Here is a 21,698-nt window from a genome sequence, read left to right as displayed (position 1 = left end):
GAATTGGAATACAAGTACACCAAATGTGAAATTTTTACAATTTTTGAAAAATGTCTTTTTATTTAAGAACAAAACTGAGACTACCTTTCAGAGAAAAATCCTCACAGCATCAATTGTATTTTCTTCAAGCAATTTCTGTTGTTTTGGCTTTTGCCAATCTGACAGGATTTCAGGCATACAAATTGCAGTATGCTTAGTTTAGCCAAATCAACTTGAAAAGTTCTTCCCATAAAAAATCTCACTTCTCTAGCTCTCAAACAGATTTAAATGAGGAAAATCTGGTACTTAATGTTCTCCTGGTAAGGTTGCTTAGCGACCACTCCACCCTGCAGCTCACTCTGTGGCTTAGGTGTAAAAATTAACTATTGCAACACTTTTGGGAATACAAGTGAACTTACAAACAAATCTAATAAAATATACCTGCAAAACTCACTTGGCATGTCTTTGGTGAGGCTAAATGGAATCTGTTCATTTAAGATATCAGCTCTGTTTTCTTCTTCATAAATTGGAATTTGAATGCAGCTATGAATGCATAATTTTAGAACTGATCACAGGGTTTACGTGTGTGTTTGTGTGTGTGTGGGGGGGTGTGGGGGTGTGTGCGCGTGCGCACATGTGTGTTTAAAGCTTTCTCTTCACCGATTTAAAAGAGTTCAGTTTAAGATAGCCTATACACATTAGGTGACTGTTAATGACATCAATAAACATATTAAATAAGTAAATATTTTAGTTCAGTTTTTTTTAAGAGAAATGGTTTGAAAACAAAGTGTAAATGTTTAACTTATTTATAAATTTTTTGGAAGAAAATGTAAAATATTCCATAAACTGCTATCTCTTTACATATTATTTCATAGTTTTTATCCTTTATAGTATCAGACCTTGAGTTTCATGATCATCAATCACTAAAGAGTTCTGATCTCTAAAACCATAATAAAGACATTTTCTCATCAAATGCTATTCTTCAGTTTTTAACTAAATTCTTATTTGATAGGTATTGTAATCTTTTTTTAAATATTTATTTTCTAGCTGTAGTTGGACACATTCCTTTATTTAACTTACCTATTTTTATGTGTTGCTGAGGATGCAACCCAAGGCCTGGTACCTGCCTATCTAGTGCTCTACCTCTGAGCTAAAACCCCAGCCCTGAAGTCTTGTCTTCTTAGTCATTTATATTTCTAATTTTCAATTTGGGTCTGTCACAAAGATTCTCATAAAAATCTTTTTCTAAAAACAAACGAATCATGTTCTTAGTTGTTTTCAACATATCTGTAAAATAATGAGCCAGGTATGGTGCACAAAATCTAAGCCTGGTTTAGCATATTGTTAGCATATAAATATTCTTTCTTGTGGTTCTTCTCAGATGCATTATTTGGAAAAAAAAGTATTATTTGAAGACATATGTAATCTCTTATTTCTGTTCTTACTATACATAAAACTAATTAAATTTTGAGACTTGATTATGGGTTTCAGTTATAAGTCTTACTTTCCAATTCGTATTTTCCTGAAGTCATAAAGAGAACTTGATTTCTCCCCCTTAATCATGAATTAAGTGGAGATAGTAATATAGTTAATACCTATGGAGATGCATTTGAGATGTATTGTGTTTAAAGATGGGAATAGTTGTATTAGGAAAATCTTTAATTAGGTTTACTATTTTCCTGTGAATAGCAATGCATTGACTTTTCATGAAGAAATAGTGTGTTATAGATAAATGATTTTTAAAATGACGCTGTTTTGTTTTTTTATCAAATTTAAGAATTGAAAATTACCTTTCCCTAGGAAGAGGAAATCATTTCTAAAGCTGATTATAATTGAGGCATCATCACAGAAGAATATTCAAAGTACTAATTCCCATTGACTAGTTCTTTTGCTACCATATAATGAAAATGAAAATAAACTTTTTTTTTTTTTTTTTTTTTTTTTTAGTGCAGAAAGCCTTTATTCCTGAGTCAAAATTTAGGTTCTAGAATTACATGCTCCTAGGGTGAAGGCAGCCAGTGCCAGCAGTGCAGATGGCTGCCTTTGGTGGAGGCTGCTGCAGAACTCACAGTTTGGGCCTGTGACCCATGATCTCATCCCAGCCCTTCTGACAGGGCTGGATGATCAGCATCATCTCCATTTCTCAGAACGTGGTACCTATAATCCTTGATTATCCTCGTGTTGGGGTCGTAGAAGCCATCTCCACAATCGTAGGTGGCTGGGGGGATTTTTCTAGGTGGGTCTATGTTGATGAGTTGAGAGATACCTGAAGGCTTCAAGCCAAAGCAGATGTCCCTGTGAAACCTCCATCATAGCCATCGCAGTAGTGTCAGTTATTAGCATCGTACTGTAGCCCATCTGCAAATGTATACGTGCCTTTGATGGCCAATCCTTTTCCCCAGACAAGCATCATATATACTCCCACTGGGGAAGTACAGTGTTCCTTCGCCTTGAAACATGCCATCCTTCATTTCCCCCATCATATCTTGTTCCTTCATTTCCTCCAATGTATGTTGTTAGGTTGGGAGGATATATTCAGCTTTGGACTCCATCCTCCCATCTACATATTCTGCAATGTATTTGCTCCCTGTGTACTATGAGATGCCCGCTTATAGGCTCTAGATGCTGGGATCCCAACTTCAGTGAAAGTAAACATTTTCATTTGTGAAGTGTCAAAAATTTTAGAACAAGCAGGTAATACATAAATAAAGAATAAGGCTGAAGAACTTGATAGACAGGAGGGCTGAAAGGAGTGTAGGAAATAGAAAGAGTTCTCATCTTGGATACAAAAATAGTACTATTTTGAGTATCCATAACAGTATTTTTGTACATAAAACACTGGAATGCCTTTTGTACTCATGGTGTGAGGATTAAATCCTTGAAATTGTAAATAAATAAATTTTTCATAAGTTATTTCTCTTAGATTGATCAGTTCAATAAAGAAGACAGAAAATGGATCACAGAATTTCCTAAGTAGGAATTCAGTGCCTAGAAGTTGTCTTTAAATCCTCTTATTATTGTTGACCTCCTGGTCTCTTGTTCTCCTGAGTGTGCCCAAGGCAGTTCTTCCTGTCAGTGCCTGAAAAGAAGCTTTGATTCTCTCCTAACTATTCAGTACAGCACAGACCAGCAGATTAAGAGAGGTGCTAATGGCAAGATCGGAAGTAGAGAAAAACTTTTCAGAGGCGTGGGGAGGCATATAAGATTCAGAAATGCAGTTATTGCCTGCATTAAAGAATAGACACATAGCAATAGAGAGACATTTATTGAAGAGTATAAAAATGGATATAAAAACCAGAGCTGCCAAAGAGAAAAAGATAAAAGAAACAGAGGTGTTCCTGGAATAAACAAGTAACATTTGGGTAAAGAGGGAGGTGGGGGGAACAAAAGTGAGATGACAGATGGAGGTGGCTTACAAAAGTGCAAGATTATACTAAAGAACTTCAACTCTGCATTCAATAAAGGGTTAGAAGGTTCTCTAGCACAGACTGGAATACCTTTTCCTGTACTAGAAAATGAAATATTAAAAGCCTTTATTATTGCACTGGAGCAGATAATTAGGCAATTAAAACTATTAAAATTTGATAGAATATCAGAACTATAAAGCATGCCTGCCAAGTTTTAACTTTTCAAGCTAAGAACTTGGCTTTTGAAACGTTCACTTTGCTTTTAAAAATTATTATTGCCTCATTGCTGAATAAGTTTTCTTTCCATTATTAGGAAGCAGAAATATTGAAGGTAGTAGTAGGGTGTGACATTACAGAAAAATAATAAATTTAAAGGGAATCATATACAGAAAATGAAGAAACATGGCTGTTCAATTGGAAAAAAAATTATGAATTAAAACACTTTTATTAGCTGAGATTAATTCTTTTTCAGAGAAAGACTAATGTCAAAAAGCATTTGTGAAGAGAATATACACAGAGACATAAGCATTCCACAACAAATTAACATAAGTGTTACGTCTTTTTATGATTTTAAATGTATGCGAATGTATCATATATAATAGCCTAAGGAACAAAGAAGATCTTAGAAATGAGAAAATATAAATTAAATTTAAGATTGATTGGAAATTTTTTAGCAGATAAGATTTTTCAAAGCATTTACGTAGTTTCTAATTTGCCATTATTAAGGATTTTCTAATATTTTACTAAAAAATAAAAAAGTAGTTAGGATTTGACTTCTAATTAGGACAAAGGGGAAAATATATTCATTCTGGGCAAATTTAGTCTCTTTTGTTATTTCACCTCAAAAATATCATTATCATAAGTTATCATTTGACCATTACTATAGCAACCTGGTTTGAACTGTAAAAATGAACTTAAATATTTCAGCATAGAAGAATTCTGAGAGCTTAGTCAATTTTTTATTGTTTTATTAAACCCCCAGCAAATCATAGCCATAATGTAAATGACATTTCATTTTATACTTTGGATAAGATTGGATCACATTTCAAGAGAATATTGTAGTGTTTTAAAATATACAGCAATATATTAACATATATTTCTGAGTAAAATGCAATAAACTAATTTATTTTAAATTTTCTTGGTAGACTGTCACATTCTGGTAACACTGAAGATTCAGTTTGTTAAGAGAAACTATGGCTTTCAAGAATAAAATAAGCAAAATTCACTTACTAACCTGAAAAACATTGTTTCAGAGAAATGTGTCTTTATTTATAGAGTCAGTGTTCAGATTTCCAGTGAAGACGACTAATTAATCACATGCTGGAAAATCTTACTTTCTGTAGCAAACAAATGTGCATTGAGCTTTTACTAGACATTCATGTTCAAAAATAAGAAGAGGAGATATCTAAATGACCAGCAACAAAAAAAGTATCCAAAATTATGAACTGATGTTGAATTCACATGGCCCACAGAAAGAGAAGCAGCAAATATGAATCTTAAGAAGTGGAATTTAAAACATACATGCACTCAAAGTTAAAATTAATCTGAATAAAACCAGGGCCCTAAAGGAACTGTTTTGCTTATAAATAACGACCAGAACAAATTTGTCTGTTGATTTAGGACCTCAGTTGAAGACAGTTCCTTATCTAGGCTAATATATAAGAGAATCAACTATTAAAAGACTGAAAAATTAAACTTCACTCTGTTTCAGCTTTAGTAAAAAAAAATGTGAATTAAATTGAAGACTTATATACTTTTGTGCATGCTTTAACAAATATTACTTTTTAAATCTATGGTGATTGTTCTAAAGACTGGTACTAAAGATCTGAATTAAAAAAATAAATGAAGACTGATAGCAGCTGAATTCACAATGACTTTTTAAACTTTTAGTATATTACCAAATATAAGTACCAGTTTGGAATTAATCAGAAGACAATGGTGGAAACACTCCAGAGAGAAAAAATGGAAGGCTATTAATGCAGAGGATGAGCTCACAACAAAAAAAACATAGAATGTATGGGAAATATTACAGGAGGCTATCTATTGACTCAAACGAGGAAAAGTAGCAAAATTCCCAAGTAGAGTAGAGAGTAGCAGCATGCTAAAAAGATATGTGAAAATTTACATTAGAAATTTTGGTGTTGGCACTTGTTGAAACTTTGGCACAGTCTTTGAAAACTAAGGGTGGTCAGGCTGAAAGGCAAGTGACTCACCTTAGATGGAGATTCAACCAAGAGATTTTATTGAGGGGTTGCCTGAAGGGGAAGAAAGGGAGAGGAAAAGAGCAGCAGCAGCATGAGCCTGCAAGCTTCAGCTTAAGAAGGGTTGCTCTGGTGATGTGGTGGGTGCTGATTGGCAGGGTGGCTCAGGAACCAGTGAGCAGACATTGCGTCCCTCCAGGATTGGTTGAGAAAACATTTTACTTTGGCACCCTTTGGCCTGGCGCCCTTCAGGGAGGAGGAGTAGGGGTAAGGGATTACATGATGTTCTTCTCTAGAGATGGAAACTTAATTTAAGCTGGGAGAAACCCAATGGGGGAAATAAAATCAAAGGCAAGGTCTCACACATACCCAACACAGGCTCCGTGTGCAGAGAGTTTGATCAAATCTAAACATTTGAGCTGATTCTAGGATACTGACAGTAGTGTGATTATAATATTCAAAGAGTTTGGGTCAAAATAGTTCCAATGAAACAAGCATAAAATGCTACAAAAATCTGGAAATAAAAGCTGTCTTTTATTTTAATTTAAAAATTCAGCTTTTAGTTTTAAAGATAAAGAAACTCAGAGCTTCCTGACAATGTTGTTTTTGAGTAAGTTATACTTTATTATGAGATACAAATGTTCATAAATTTAAATTTTAAAGTACTTTCATAACCATTAGAAATTTAGACTTGACATTTATTTAAAATATATCGTTTTTCCTTTATTAAGGGCCTGAATTCATAATTCATGTATACCTGTGTGGCTTTATGCTTGGTCCCTACCACAAGATAGTGCTCTGTATTGGCCACACTGCATGGTCCCCTCCTTGATCTCTAATTTGTCATAGTCAGTTTGAACTGCTATAACAAAATTCCATAAACTGGATGATGAATAGGACAGAAATGTATTTCCCACAGTTCTGGATTTTGGGAAGTTCAAGTTCAAGCTGGCACTAAGGTGTTGAGGATCTTTTCCCTGACACATAAATGGAGACTTCTCTCTGCACCCTCACATGGTAGAAGGATCAAAACAGCACTCTGATGCCTCTTTTATAAAGGCACTAGTTACATTAAAAAGGACTGTGCCTTCATGACATAATTGCCTCCCAAAGGCTCATTTCCTAATACTATTTAATTAGCAATTAATTTTAACATATGAATTTTGAGAAGAAACTTTCAGACCACTAACACAGTCAAATATTTCACTTTACTTGGTATAGTAATTAAATAAATATTGCAATTTTAAAATTAAATAAATATTGCAATTTTTACTGTCAATGATGTTCCTTGTTTCATAAGCATATAAATATGTTCTCTAATTTCACATATAATTTTTCTATAATCTCGAACTTTTGTTGAATTGTTCTGGCAATTATTCCAATTGTCTGTTATTATTCCAATTGTCTATTAGCTCTTTCTAAATAGAACATCATTGGTTGTGGTAAGGTCTTGATTTTTCTTTTAGATCCTTTTCTTCACATTATTTCTTTAATTACTCAATATTAGCCATAGACTAATATTTGATAAAAATTATTAATGAATTACTTTTGAGAAATTAAAAAAGGTTAATTACTAAAAAACTAGCTTTTGATACATAAAACAAACTTCCTAAAATTGATTTTGATAGTATTTTGTCATATATAAGTATATACATATATATAAATATATATATATATATATATGATTTTGTAGAATAATATTTATTGAACTATACAAAGTTACTATTTCAGTATATTTTAATTTGTTTAAAACATGCTAGATATTCAAAATTTTCATTGCAGTTTTAAAAAACTTTACCTTTTTAAAAAAATGGTCTCTAAAGTCCAAACATTTCTACTCAAGTTATCTATATTTAATATAAATTAGTATTTACATATCTTCAAGATCCATCAAATGATTTTTAAATTTTAGTGATTAAAGTCACGATCAACATAAGTGTAAGAAAAAGAAACAAAGAAATAGGAATAGAGAAAGAAAGGAAGGAAGGAAAGTAGGAAGGAAGAAGTAAGAAAAGGAGAGAAAATGAAAAGAAGGAACAAAGGAAGAAAGCTCAGCATACATAAATATACCTCGGTGTGCCTCAATCATTCTTTTTGTTCTCAAGTTAAACAATTTACTAGAAATTTAACAAATGAAACATTGATCTGACATTGCATATTTATATCTGCAATAGCACTGGGCATTATATATAAATATTTTTTTTAATTATTATAAAAAAATATCTGTTATGGGCAGAAAAAGTCTCAATCTTTTAAATCTTGTATGAGGACCCCTCAAGAATATCAGATTCCAAGTTAATAAGCTATTTACATTGTATTGCAACTAAGAGCTCAAATAAAAGTCATACTATTTTTCTTTTAATTTTTTAAAATATGTTTTTAGTTGTATTTTCTTGTGGTGCTGAGGCTAGAACCCAGTTTAAGGCAAGTGCTCTGCCACTGAGCCACAACTCCAGCCCATACTAATTTTTATTAATGGTTAAAAAAGTTTGGGATTTGTTGTTTTTGCTAAACAATAATATTTTTTTTTAATTTTGAAGACAGGGCTTGAATTATTTAATTTTGATCCATTTATTTAATTTTAAAAAAAGGAAGGGCAAAGAGATCATGGGCCCAAATTAGTTGGTAAGCCCCACCTCACCTCAAAGCTCCAGCTAGTGAGCATTGTCCACATCCCAGTCAGTGCCTGATATTCAGGCCTGAGACCACTCTGAAGGCCCAGGGGCGAGTGCCATTTTTAATTCTTGGCAAGTTAGTCAAATTAGACAAACTGGCGGGCTAAATTCCAGAAATTCTTTTCAGGTTTTCTGCCTGATGGTTGAGCACATATTAGCTTGGAAAGTTTCAGGGGGTGGAGGCAGGGAAGAAGAGCAGGAGCATGGTAGAGAAGAGAAACTTGAGTTCACTCAAGATTTTTCCTGGTCTAGACATTCCTTTTTACAGAAAAAAACTATTTTTACTAGCTGGAAAAGCAATTGTCAACATCATGTTTGCTGCCAATAAAACAAAATAAATAGAAAGATATGGTCTTTGAAGAACATGATTACTATCCATAATGATAACATGTCACTTTGATATAGATACCCATTTTAATACAGATATCTTTCTAAAATAAAAGAATTATTTTTTTGAGAGAAGGACTTGCTATGTTGCCAAGACTGGTTTTGAATTCATGGACTCAAGTGGACCTATTGTCTCAGCCACATGAATAACTAAGATGACCATCATGCACCCCTACACCTAGCTTCAAAAATACTTTTATTAAAAATCGATGAATTGAAAGATATTAGTGACTATACTTGGATAATAGCACTAGTTATAAATCATGTAGACATGACTGAAATAACATCAATTGTTCCACTAATAATTTAAAAATAACAATTGGAAAGAGCAGACTTGTCTTTTACCCAAGTGAACCTTACAAGTATTAATGTCTTCTATGTATTCTATGACAGGATGAAGGCTGAGAAACACTGAAATTGAAATATATGTAAAGATATTCAGTGATATTTAAAATTGTTATTAAACATTTGAATATCACTATTTAGATATCACTACTTAAATCTATAAATAATGATATTTAGATACTTAAAAGGCTAAAAAAAAGAATGTTCCAAAATATCCTGTGGGGGAATAACAAGATAACAACCATGAAACAGAAGTGAGGGGTTATGTAGATTATGATGGGGTTCTCTAATATAGTTCCAAATGAAAAATAAATGGGAGTAAATTAAGTGAATGATAGAGAGGAAGAATTTGAAAAAATAACACTTGAGGTTATTCTAAAATGAAAAAACTTATGAATTATCAGACTGAGAGTAGAATAAACACATTATAGTAAAATTGCCGAACACCAGGACAGAGAGAATATTCTAGAGTCCAGCAGAGAGACATATTCAGATTATCTACAGAAGAATACTGTCAGAACAGCAGGTATTATTTTGATACAGCAGCTTTGAAAATAAATTTAAATAATCACTTAGAAACATGACTCCTATAGACATGTGGATAAAAGATGTGCTTCCACAATTAAAAAGATGAATGCAAACATAAGATAAAAAGTTAACATGAACAAATATAGGTAAAGCCTAATAATAATTTTACCAAGAATTAAAAATAAAAAATGAGATCTATAACAAAAAGAGAAAATAGAAAAAATCAATATATATAATAATAAATGTGCAGTAAATAATGGGCAAAAATGGAATGTGGAGAAAGAAAATGTTGATAAGAAATTAAAATATGTAATACTATTTGCCTTCTTTTGGATAAAAAAACAAGGAATTGATTAATATAAGCACTTGTTAGAAAAAACATAGATTTAAGTTGAAATGACAATAACTGAAGGTGTAGGAAGAAATCTACATTTTTTTAAAAAAAATAAAATTAAGGGGAGAATAACAAGAAAATAACCTTGCAATTTTAAAATTAAATAAATATTGCAATTTTTACTGTCAATGATGTTCCTTGTTTCATAAGCATATAAATATGTTCTCTAATTTCACATATAATTTTTCTATAATCTCGAACTTTTGTTGAATTGTTCTGGCAATTATTCCAATTGTCTGTTATTATTCCAATTGTCTATTAGCTCTTTCTAAATAGAACATCATTGGTTGTGGTAAGGTCTTGATTTTTCTTTTAGATCCTTTTCTAAGATCCCGCCAGTTTGTCTAATTTGACTAACTTGCCAGAAAATAGGACATAAGCAAATGAAATTGTGTCAAATGCAAGTGGCATAAAACTCTTCAAACTGTCAATCACTGGAACAAATGTAAACAGGCTTAACTCCATATTAGATGATTAAAAAATCTTCCATCAGCTAAAAGCTAAAATTTAGATGTGCATTCTTTTATGAGAAATATCTAAAGCAGAGGACATAGGAAAGTCAGGAGTAAAGGGATAGAAAAGTGTACTCCAGTAAATGCTATCCATAAATCCTGGTGTAGGCAAGTGAAGCTCAGAAAAATGAGGATGCAAGATAAACAGTGTTATAAGGGCAAAGATAATCTTTTATAAGTATTTTAAACCAGGGTTTATTGTGCAAAAATAAAAAACAGAAGAACATTACCAATTGAAAACCATTACATAATTCTAAGTTCCACTGTCAACAAATCAGAAAAAAAGTAAGTAATAAATATCATTTGCCCATATTATATTAAAATTTTCAAGATTTTCAGATTTTTTAGTGAAAAAAGTAATGATAACATGTGTGTAACATAGTGATAATAAATGATAACTTTATATATATTTTGATTTGATATAAAATTTATTTTACATTATATTAAGTAATAAATATCTGTTTAACACAATTAGATTAATTCTGTTAAATTTTTAAACTTTCAATTATTTATCTTACTAACTAAATACTGTAGTTCAGTCTTTTAAAATTTTTGAAAAGTATATTAAAATACTATATGAAATGATCACTTTTAATTCCAAAGAAGTAGGCATTTTTCATATTTTGGTTTATATTTTTTTAGAAGGAAATGACGATAGAGCTGGGGATGTGGCTCAGTGGTCAAACACACACCTAGCATGCCTAAGGACCAGGGTTCAATACCCAGTCTGGCAAACAAAACCCCCAAAACACTTTTTGGCCTCTATGCAGAAGCCAGATGATGAAGCGAATGTCATTGCATGGTAAGAAGATGCACAAATTGTGCCGCTCCTGTGGCTCCAAGGCCAACAGTTGACCTATCCTGCCAATCACAGAAGAAAACATTAGTGGAGTGATTGCCAAGGGGAGTGAGTGCCAACGTGACAAGATGAAATACCACTGGACTTGTTGAGTGAGGCACCTAAAACTTGTATACTGAAGACTGAGGCATGGATTCCGTGAAAGATCAGCTCCTAAACCCAAGAGGGCAGCTGTTGCAACATTCAGCTCATCTTTAATTTCAAGGATTAGCCACCCAATAAATATTCCTGTATTAAATAAATAAATAAATGCTCCCAAATTAAATGACCATGCTGCTGCTGCTACTGGTGATGTTGATGATGATAGCTTTTTTTTTTTTTCAATTGAGTTTTTACTCTATCTCTTGAAGTATTTGCCTCCTTCACAAAAAATATCATAATCCATCCCTGTTATGTGAAGGAGGAAAGTTTAGGTTTGAAGTTAATAACTGACAGAATCAAGAATAGAAAAATGTGACTGTGATGCAGTAGGAATCTGTTAAAACCTAAACTAGAACTTAGATACAAATGTGTTTTCTTGCAAGCAATTAGTGCCATACTATCACAAATAATGATTTACATATATGCACAATACTCATGTTTATTACTTATTGCTTATATACCACTGGACTGGCCATAAAGGATGTTTGTGTATATGTACATGATTGAATAAATTTTGAGGAAAGGAATTTGTCCCAATGGAGACAAACATTAAAATCTCGCCTCAGTTAACAAAGGCTTTGTTGTTATATGAAGTAATTATTCTAAAAATAATATAAATTTTACTACTCTAGATGCTTCTTCAAACTCTGGTTGAAACTTTGGGAAAGAAGGTAAAGGGGACAAGGTCTAGCTTATACAAAAAAAGGAGAGTACAAGACCAACTTCACTAAAGATATTGTAACTTTTTACTACTCAATTACTCTTAAGCAGCATTATTTACTTCATCAACTCATATGCAATTAGTTATTTTTGGAGATCAAGTTAGAATAGGTTTTAGCAAATGACAAAACACACGACTACATAATAAGACAAAATATTGATTTGTATTACCTATACTTTAAACTGTCATTGCAGGATTAATTACCAATGTAAAAAGGAAAAAAAAATGTTACTTTATCAAAAATTTCCCATTTGTTCATGTCTTTAAGAAGGAAATGGAGGTATATACTTATTACAGGCAGGTTCAACTACCATAATTCTTAAAAAATTATAGTCATAGTATTGCAGTCTTGAAAGCTGTAGCCTTAAAATCATGTTCAATTGGAAGTTTACCTGGAAAAGAAAAAAAAATTAAGTTAGTGTTGTAAACCCATCGAGTAAGGTACTATTAATACGTCATACTTCTTAACAAAATTTGTGCATTTCTCTTTAAGGTATTATTTGATTAAGGAAAGTTTAAGGAAAAAAATTCTCTTGGGAAGTATCTCAGGGAACCTCACAGTAAATTGACTCACAGATTTTGTCTGAAATTGGTCAATGATGTCTGTTTCTTATAGATTACATATCTTTCAATCATTTCTATAGCTACATAATTAAAGTATAATTATATATTTATCTAGGATGACGATGTGTATTTCTATATATTATTTATATATGATATTTATGTCTAAATAGTATTAAAATAGTATAAATATAGGCTAATATAGTAGTATTTTAATAGTATACTATATGTGTGTATATGTTGTGGGTTTGAAAATGTTTCCCTCCAAATTAAATATTGAATTTCTAAACCCTAGAATTTCATAGTATAGCGTAATATAGAAATAAGGTCATTACAGATGTAATTAATTAAAATAGTCACACTGGAGTATAATGGCTCCCTAATCCAATAAGAATGATGTCCTCATAAAAGGAGAAATCTGGATCCAGAAGTGTACACAATGAAAATGCCATGGGAAGATGAAGGCAAAGATTGAGTGTTGGTTTTACATGTCAAATCCTGACAAAGATGGTCAGCATACCACCAGAATTGAGGCAAGAAGCATGGGACAAATTCTCCTTCATAGCTGTCAGAAGGAATTAATGCTCGTAAAATGTTGATTTTGGACTTCTAGGCTCCAGAACTCTGAGGCAAGAATTTTCTGTTGTTCAAGCGATTCCATTTGTGTAACTTTTATTGCCAGCTTAGCCAACTTATACCCCAATTTATACTATAATATACATTATAGACAATAGAGCTATCTAGTACTTATTTATTTATATTAATATGTATATCTACATCTAATATAAAATGTAGTGCCACCATTCTGGAAGCTGTGAGAAGTTCCTAAGCTAAAATATAAGTGTAGTTGATAGGTTCAGTGAGACACAATTTTATTTTGTTTGAAGGGCAAATGCAAAACTTCAGTTTCTAATTGTGCTTGTTGATGTATAGTGTTTATGTAGAATACCTTGCAGAAAAGTAATGAAGTATTGGAAATGACCTTTGAGGTTATTGAATCCAGCATCTGTCTCAATACTGGAATACTACCCATAAGATCCTTGAATGACAGCCAATTATTTCCTTTCATGGGAGCAGACAGAGGAGTGTGACTGACTGCCTAAAGGCACCAGGGAAGCTTTAAAAGAGGAAGTGATAATTAGACTGAGTTGAAGCAAGAACTAGAAAGCCAGATTTCCCTAAGGCTAGAGTGTAATGTGTGGGAGAGAGGAAAGTGGGAAGTCCACGAAAAGCTGGCCTTGCCAGATTGTGAAGTGCCTTACATACTATACAAAGGAGCAATGGGTCCTAAGTTAAGAGTAAGAAGTTCTGGTGTGCTATTGCACAGTTGGGTAACTATAGATAACGGTATTTTAAAGCCTATTTCAAAAAGCTAGAATAAATGATTTTGAATGTTTTTACCATAATGAAATGATAAATGTTGGAAAAATTAGATTTTTACCTTGATTTGAACATTGTACATATGTTTTGAAACATCACATGAACCTCATAAATAAGTACAATTTTATTCATTTATTAATTTTTTTAATAACACAATGGATCACTGCAAAGTCTCTTATATAATAGGGAATTTGGGGACCATTTTAAGTCTAATAATAACAAAATGTAAAACAAATCTCCCATTATTAATAAATACACATTTTAGGATGATCATAATTGAGAGAGAAGGGACATACTTTGAAGAACAATAAGAATCCAGGCAGCTCAAACAATTGCAGCATTCTATCATTTTAGTATTAAATAATTTGCAATTTCTGATTTGATGTCATTTGCTTAGTGGGCATGTCCAGTCACTGGGTCCCTTTCCAGTTGTTCCTCCTGTCATTTACTGCCCTGACTCCCATATATCTGGCACACTGATTTATTTAATATTTCATAAATACACATTTTCTTCATGGTACTGTGCCTCTTTACCAGCTACTTTCATGGACTAAAACAACATTGTCATCATTTTTTTGTTATTAAAATATTATTTATCTTTCAGGTACAATTCAAAGTCATCTACGTTTTGAAGTACTTCTAAGCAGTTAAAGCAATATTGTTCTCCCATTCTGTTCTCTGGGCACTTTGAACTTTACTCAATAACAGACCTTATTTCATTGCATTATTCTTATTTGTATAACTTAGTGACCACAGACCCAGTGATATGGGCCCCTTTGAGATTAATAATGGTATTACATTTATCTTTGTGTTTTCAGTCTATAAGGAGAGTTTTGTGTACATGGTGCAAAATTAATAAATGTTGGTTATGTAAAAAACAAATGAATAATATATTTGGTGACTTTTCAGTTGGAAATTTGAGGATGACTAAAATGTCATAAGATCAGAAAAATGTACTAAAAATAATCTTTTTCACAAGCCCATTATGAAAACTTGCAGAAACTCTCTGTAAAACTCAATTTTATTTTATTTTTTTACATATTGCTATGGCCTTGTTCTATAACAACAAGCTGAAAATTCCACAAACATTTGGCAAAACATCAGTAATAAATGCTAATATTTTAGAATAGTTTTTGCTTAAAGTTGAACTCACAAAGTAAAACTGTGCCCAATGAAAACTTATAAGTACATCAAGTATAGAAAAAATGACCACAAAATTTACTTGTTCAAGAAAATTATACCAACTTTACTTTTGTCTTGAACTAATCTCATGTTTTATCTATGCCCATAAATATCACTTAGAATAATATAATGTTTAAATTTTATCCTCATATGGTTTAAAACATTGAACTGATCATTAAAATAATTTTATAAAAGAGGATAAAAATGATTGTGTCTGAGATTTCTTGATCTTTCATGCTTCCTCCATAGCTGCATTCCATTATAGTGTCAGGGTGTCTTGGAGGAGAGATTTTATTTTTGCAGGGGTCATGAAACAGAGTATTTTGTGAAGTGGAAACATCTGGGCTCCTTTTCTCTAGGACTATCTGTTGGCCATCAAGTTGCTGCTTGGTATGTTGGCAACTGTAACTGAAACCTCAGTAGCTATAATTTATGATCTGGTCTCACTTCAGCTCCTGCTGTCATAGAAGGCCCTTCTGGCGTCTGGCTGAGATTCCCATTCAGCTGTGTGCTAAACTGCAGAAGGCCCTCTTGTCCCTGTAATGAAACTATCTTGCAATAAACAGAAAATTTTGTGGAGTTTAAACAAGAATTTACACTATTCATCCAAAATTGCATTCTATTAATTTATTATAATTTCATCCAAAATGTGCGTGTAGTTCTCAGTGGAATCCTGTGTTTCTCATTCCAGCATTTAACAGGAAAAAATGATTTTATATATGTTTTAGATTGATTGACCTTTGTTCAGACTTAGGTTTTTATCGATAGAGATTCCTAAAACCTCCCTCATGAGCATATGCACATTAGTGATTTCCAATTATTGATTTTCTTTGAATCATGTCTTTCTTTGATGCCCTGAAAATGAAATTCTGTAAGTTTGTCTCCATGAATTTCTTCATAAATACTTGTGAATATGATGATCCTTTTAAATGTATTTTTCAATGATGTGAAATAACAGACTGTCTAAAATCTTTGTTTTACTACTACTTGTCCTGAAAAGTAATCTTATGCATGCATGTATATATAAACAGGTGTGTATATATATGTTGTGTTTTATATAAATCCAAATATATGTATATAATATATATTTGTATATATACTTATATATTATGTGTGTGCGTTTGTGCATATGAATAAAATTTTGTGACTGCTCTATAATTATATAAGTTGGATTATTTAATATTCTTGGTAATAATCATTATATATAAGATTCAGTTTATCTATATTAGAGCTAAAGATGCTTCTTGGAAAAAAATTCTGTCCCAACTTTTAATAGGCTTTTAAAATTACTAAGCAAGTTTACTACTTTAGTTATTTTGGTTAAAATTATATTTAACACAATTTAAATTATAACTAAATGGTATGGTAAAAAATAAAGTCTCAAGAGTCAAACTTTATGGATTATCCCTAAAATGAAAATAATAATAATATGTCCTTTACAGAATTATTCTGATTTTTTTGTTGTTGTTGTTACCAGAGATTGAACCCAGGGGTTCTCAACCACTGATCCACATTCACAGCTTTTTTGTTTAATACTTCATTTAGAGACAGATCTCCCTAAGTTGCTTAGGCCCTCACTAATTTGCTGGGGCTGGTTTTGAACTCACAATCCTCTTGCCTCAGTTTCCCGAGTTGCTGGGATTACAGGTGTATGCCACCATATCCAGCTGAAATAACACTTCTTGAAGATCATCCATCACCTAATGGCCTTGAAACAAAAAGAGTAATTAATGCAATTGTGTGAAGGGTCTTCATTATACAACATATCTGACTATTAAAGCAGCAGTTAACTCTACCAACTTGTACTTCCTCAGCTCATTTTCCAAAGGGACAAGACTCTTATATTCAGTTAAGTGTTCTTGAATAAATCTACAAATTATAAACATATTTGTACCATAATTACCTGTGCATAAATCCATAATTTGTATATATTCATATTGCCAAGGAAATTGTATAAAAACTAAGATATAAATAAGTGATTTTTCAGGGAAATAATATTGAACATAATATTGTTGAATGTCTTAAATTTGTAGTCGAAGGAGAAAAAAAATGATGTAGGCTGGTAAAGTTATGGGTATTGCACACATTCCTGCACATTGATGTTCTTAACATACTGTTATATTATTGTTGTTTCAATAAGCAGAACCATTTTTCTCCAACAAATCTTATACCTGAGTGTATTTTTAAATATACTCAGCTTGAAAAATGAGAGTACTACTGCATCTACAGTCATCCATCCTCTCAATGGCTCAGCCTTGGTGAACCCTAACACAGGATCCTCTGATATTGAGGATCGAAAATTACTCCTTCACCTAATTTAATTCACATTGTTCTACTAGTCAATCAAAAAACTATGTGCTCAGCTTTTATTGTCTTAGTTTCTCATTCTTTCAATCATGTGAAAGTCATTATAATTGACTATTATGGGTCAGACACTATTATTGGTGCTGAGTTATAGTAGCAAAGCAACAGTCGATCATCTGTTCCTTGGTGCATGCCATATTATTATTAGTAGTATTGGTAGCATGGGACTATAAATAACCAATAAATCAAAATAATACCATAAATGTTATCACATATGCTTGCAAATTCTGTGAAAGTGATAAAGCAGTATCTGAATGAAGAAATTGGGCTATAGAAGTGAATGTCTACTTAGGTTCTCCTAATGAACTGAAATGCACATACAGATGAACATTTGGAGCTAGAGCCTTCCATGAAAAAGAGGAAGCAATGCAATAATCCTAAACTATGTTGAATTTAGCTTATTTGAACATCAGAGAGCAGGGTAGCATTAAGAAACACAGTGAGGACTCTTTTCACCAAGATGATGCTGAAAGAGAAAAGCAACCTCCTGCAACTCCCCAAGTCAAAGCCAAAGCTGAGGCTTCAAGGGCCAAGAAGACAGTGTAAATGTATGCACAGCCACAAAAAAGTAAGATACACAAGTCACCCATATTTGGCAGCCTAAGACAATAAGACTCCTGAGTCACTCTGAATATCAGAAGAGCACCCTCAGGAGAAATAAGCTTGACCTCTATGCTATGGTTAAGGTTCCCTGGAGCATTGAATCTGCTATGAAGAAGGCAGAAGATGACAAGACACTCATGTTCATCGTGGATGCCAAAGCCAATAAGCATCAAGTCAAACTGTGAGCTAAGAAGCTCTATGACGTTTATGTGGACAAGGTCATTGCTCTGATAAGGCATGATGGAAAGAAGAAGGCATTTAGTCAACTATATCCTCTTTATGATGCTTCTGATACTGCTAGCAAAATTGGAATCAGATAAACTGAGGCCAATGTGCTAATTCTAATATGATTTTTCTCCTCCTCCTCCTCCTCCTCCTTCTTCTTATACTATTTAAAAAGAATAAAAAGAAGTTTGGTGAGAATAGCAGAAATATGCTGTCTTTAAGATTGTAACTGAGACTTAGTCAAGGAACTGTTCATAAAGGGCTTTGTAGAGCTTAGTAAGGAGTTCAGATGCTTTATCAAGTTTAGTAAAGTACATTGGAGGCTTAAGGAGTGAAGGATGTGATTTATAATATCTTAAAAAGATCTCTTTGACAGCACAGACAAGAGAGAATGATCCAGGAGCAAGAGAGTAAAGAGCATATACTCTAACGTGCTTTCTTTGGATGGTAGTTTGAGCCTTTTGGGGAATCACAAAGTCACTTCTTAAATGTGTTTAGGAAAAGAAAAAAATCTGGTTTAAATAACAAAAAGGACCGAATATCTATTGAATAATTAGTTTGAATTTATCCTCAATTAAAGATCACTTTGCTGATCATTGTATTGGCTTCCTGGACTATCCTAAAAAAGGTAAGGAATTCTACTGAGTCCAGTATGTGCACTCACCTATAATTAAAAATTCTAAATGTAGATCCCCTCTTTCCCTCTTTGACTTGTCTCTCTTGCTTATTTGTAAACTTATGCTAAATTTGAAGTTCTTAGCTGTACAACATATAGGGTGTTTCTTTGGAATCAGGCCTAAATCCTTTTTTTTATTGGGATTTTTTTACTTCTAATAAGTGAAAGTGGAAAAAGTTATGGTGGGACATTAATAAATTAATTATTAAAAATCTGATACATGGACAAATATCCTAGGCTTTTAATCAATAATATTCCATATATCACATTAATTTCAACAAACCTTAATAGATTTTCTTGTATAATCAGACTCATTTCTCAAAGATGCCACTACCAAACTGAATAAGAACTCTGGGTCTAAAGACATAAAAATAAGATTATTATATACATTATCAAAGACCATCACAGTAATAAATGGTTAAGACTTAAAATATTTAAGACTAGAAAGTATAGGATACTATTTTTCATCACAAGTAGATGGAACATTAAATTTATTTTATAATATTTTCATATTTACCATAAATATGTAATATATTCTGAAGTTTCTTCTCATGATGTGAGCTACATATATTATCATCACTGATTTATGAAGCATTTAAATTGAAGTGTTTAATCTTCTGAAATTTTATGACATTTGTAGATTTCATTACATATGCATATACATATGAGCACAAATGTGCTTATCATAACCAACATCATGACTCAATTTTAATATTTTGTTAAATGACTTTTAAAATGCACATAATGATTGTGATTTTTACTGAAATTTTGGAAGAATCAGTATTCCATGGAGACAATAGAAAACATACTTAACAGGAGTGCTAGATCAAGCTTTGAAAGTAAGAAAATAAAGTGTCAAGCGAATCTATTGTTATTGTTCATAAATCAGCATAAGTAGAATTAAAAATGTGACAACATGCTAAGTTAGACATCATGAAAAGCCTGTATAATCTTGAGAGCATGCCTTGACATTTAAAGTATATGTAACAACTCATTTTATAAGAAATAGCCTAGATCCCAAGAGAACAGCTCAGATGTATCTGAAAAACATCTGCAAAGCTGCTTGTTTTTTGCAAAATTTTGTTTACCAATAGCACACAGATCAAACTACTTAAAAAAGAAGATATGCTCAAAAAGCAGAAAAACAATCAAGATCAAATATCTTAATGATTATATGCTATCTTCAAAGGTCAGACATTAAGTCAAAAGCTTTCAATGAAAATCTAACTTTAGCTATTGATGTTTCTTTTTTTGCAAGTGTTTACAGCACAAAAGATGAAAGCCAGTGATCTGAACAATTTGTATGTATTAATATAGAAAGATGGTATAGCTTTTATATTTATACAAGTGTTTGGTTCCTTCACATAGAGTATTTAAGGATTTTAATTAATTCATTATAATTAAATAATGAATATGGTTGGCACTCTGAAATTTTTCATATGATTTATGTTTCACACACATAACATTTTCAAAAAAGACCATACACTGGCCATATTTTTCCTTTTTTCATGTGAGAAAACTTATGCACATAAAATTTAAATTATACATTCAACTAAGAAGAAGTAGATATAGAACTGATATTGAACTATATTTTATACAGTGTTCTTTCAATGAAACATATAGTAATAATGAAATTTATTTGTAAATTGGACCTGTAAGTTTCTCTTTATTATTAGTTTTTTGTTCTTCTAACAGAGAGAGATCTCCTAAAGAAATGCCTTAAAGCTATACCATCCTTCTATATTAATACATACAAATGTGCAGATCATTGGCTTTCATCTTTTGTGCTGTAAACATAGTCATATTCCAGATGGCAAGTTGTTTCTTCAACTGTTTAATCTAAAGTTTTCTTCTACTATCATTCATTGGAAAACAATTTCATCTTTAAAATGAAAGGAATAGTGTGTTTCAACTGTACATTTCTGCTATACTCTCTCCTAAACTTATGTAAGCCCCAACAAGCTCCTTTTTTTTCCTGTTTCATATTACTCTTCATTTGCATGAATGTGATTTTTATTTTGATACATTAAATTTAGAAAAAAAATTAAAATTTGTACAAGAAATTTCTGTTAACCCTTTATGCAAATCACAAATTGCTTACATTTTGCTGTTTCTTTAATTTCTTTCTTAAATACAGATGTGTCTTTTTTCCAGACAATTTAAAATAAGTTGAAGACTTTTATCCTCTTGTCTCAAATATTTTAATGTATGTCTCCTTAGAATAAGGGAATGTTTCATATTATCCTAGTGCATATTTAAATTTCATTAATTGCCCCCAAAATGTCTTTTATAGCTATTTTATTCTACTCCCAAAATCAAGGATGGTCCATTCATTGTGTTTGGTTGCCCTGACTCTTCAGAACATTTAGTCAGTCTGACTTTCTTGAAGTTGACATTTTTGAAGACTATATAAAGGCCAGGAATTGTGTAGATTGTATCTCAATTGTCTGATATTTCCTCATTATTACTTCCAGGCTATGCATTTTTGGCAAGAATAGTACAGAAATGATATAATGCCTTTTCAAAGCTTTCTATCAGGAGTTACTTGATGTCAGTTT

At 31.9% G+C, this 21,698-nt stretch overlaps 1 pseudogene; it reads right to left on the bottom strand.

The window, feature by feature from the left end:
- Window positions 1-2,044: 2,044 nt before the first annotated feature.
- Window positions 2,045-18,478, bottom strand: LOC124108124 (MORN repeat-containing protein 5-like; annotated as a pseudogene).
- Between the last annotated feature and the right edge of the window lie 3,220 nt (window positions 18,479-21,698).

Source organism: Marmota monax, unplaced genomic scaffold (genome assembly GCF_021218885.2).
Source record: "Marmota monax isolate L192 unplaced genomic scaffold, Marmota_monax_Labrador192_F-V1.1 WCK01_AAM20220418_F8-fsc00049, whole genome shotgun sequence".
NCBI lineage: Eukaryota > Metazoa > Chordata > Mammalia > Rodentia > Sciuridae > Marmota > Marmota monax.
The sequence above is the reverse complement of the archived record's forward strand: the minus strand, read 5'-3'. Positions and strand labels throughout refer to the sequence as shown.